The sequence below is a fragment of the Lactuca sativa genome, chromosome 2 (genome assembly GCF_002870075.4).
Source record: "Lactuca sativa cultivar Salinas chromosome 2, Lsat_Salinas_v11, whole genome shotgun sequence".
NCBI lineage: Eukaryota > Viridiplantae > Streptophyta > Magnoliopsida > Asterales > Asteraceae > Lactuca > Lactuca sativa.
Window position 1 is genome coordinate 169,783,501 of NC_056624.2, and position 2,234 is coordinate 169,785,734.

Sequence of the window (2,234 nt, forward strand, 5' to 3'; positions counted from 1 at the left end):
TCCGGAATCAAATAGTATATTTGCAGGCAAACCATTTACAAGAAAGGTACCTGAAGCGACGTCTGCTGCCTCCTTTGCAGCCTCGAGCGTCATCTGGAAGGCTCTCGCCTTCGGCTTCGGTGGTATGTTGGGTCTTCCTGTCTCCTTCTTCTTCGGGCAATCCCTTGAAATGTGCCCCTCCTCGTTGCACTCATAACAGACCTTCTTAGTGAACGTGCATTCATTGGCATAGTGCCCAGGCTTTCCGCATTTGTAACAAGTGACCCCTCCGTCACACTTCCCAGAGTGCTTTTTCTTGCACTTGTCACACCACTTCGCTTCTGATCCTCCTCCTCTCGAACCAGACTTCAAGAATCTACCCTTCTTACTGGACCTTGAGGATCTGTCAAATTTCCTTTTCTCGCCAACCTCGACTTTGCTGGCAGCTCTTCCCTTAATCATATCCTCCACAGACTTGGCAGCCCAGATAGCTGCCTCCAAAGTAGGTGCCTGACGCACTGGCACTGCGTACTCCCATGGTAATCCCTTTGCGTACTTATCAATTTTCGTCAGCTCATCCGGAACAAGACGCAAGGCAAATTCCATCTTTTCTGTGAAGTTGTTCGTGTATTCATCGATTGACATGCTCCCCTTCTTTAGGGTTAGAAACTGGTTCTCTAGCTCGAGCAGGTTTTGAGCTGAGCAGTACTTTCGTTTGAATTGTACCAGAAATTCTGCCCATGTCAGTTCCAGGGGTTTGTTGGGGCTTAAAGTCTTCCCCAAAGTATTCCACCAACGTACAGTGCCTCCTCGAAACTGACGCACTGCAAACGTGGTCTGTAGCTTCCCTCTGCAACCGCATGTCATGAAAGCTAACTCCATCTCCGAGATAAAATCCATGACTCCGATTGGATCTTCCTTTCCCGTGAAAGTCGATGGCTTGCAAGTCTGAAAATCCTTGTACTTGCATCCATTTCTCTCGAATTCGTCATCTTGGTTATTTTCTTGAACTATTGGTTGGTTGACTTGACCAACAGTTCCACTGTAGTCTCCTTCCTCAGTCTGCCCTTCGTTCAACTCGGGCTGTTCGATTTGAATAGTGCCTTCCTCTCGATTTTGCTGGAGCAAACGTCTAGTTTCCTCCATTTGACGATCCAACATAGCCTGGATCATCGCTTGCACTCCGGCCATCGTGACTGGTTCAGGTGCAACTTCTTCTACAACAGGTATTTGTTGAACCACTGGGGGTTGGTTCCTATCTCCATTCGCGTTCACGTTTCCACTACGGGTCCTTGCCATCTTGATCTATACACCGAATAAGGTGAATTTAGATCTTTATTTAGGATAGACGTTTAAATCGTCCTTATCACTCCGAAACGTTTACATGCTAGTTCTAATATCGTAGTCGTACGTTTAGAATCCTAAACACATAAGGTTTCCAGATCCGGTCGGCAACAGACCATAGATCCGAACAATTAACAGCATATTATGCACAAAACATTTAGCACATAAAAGCATTTTAGGCACAATTCCTAAAATAAGCTAGTGCTCACACCTCACAATCATCGCTTAGCATTCTAAGTTTAAGTCTAGAAATCCTACAAATTCCTAGTTCGCTTAAACTAATGCTCTGATACCAACTGTGACATCCCCAAAATCACGGCCAGAAAAGACCGGTTTGTTTATGCTTTGTTTTAAAAATCAGAGTTACATTTTAAATGAAAGTGTTGCGGAATTTGTCCCAAAACAAAAATATGATAAATATTTATCAAAAGCATTTCCATAGAAATGTATTTCATTAAAAGACTCGGGATGTCATGTTCGTACAGATCAAAAGCATAAACAGTACAATATAAGCCTTACTACATTATTTCATATCTACAGGCCTATATCCGTAATCCCTCGTCCAAAACATCACACCTATGCTCATGCGCCACTACCTGTAATACATAAAACTGAGTGGGTCTGGCTTGGGAGCCTGGTGAGCACATAGGGTTTTCAACCCACAATAAATAAGTTTATTAATTCAATCAACAATAACCCGATTACCCGTTCCCGTTATCCTCACTTTACGTCCCTAAACACCTATCATAAGGGACCTAGCCTAAGGATCATCATCGGGACGGACACTACTGCTAAGGGGATTCCTCAGCAATAAATGTCCTAAAGGCAACCATGTGGGGGATGGAGTACACCGGTGAACACGTCGTTCACAAACACCTACAGGTTGCGAGCCTGCTAGCGTTCCACTGGAC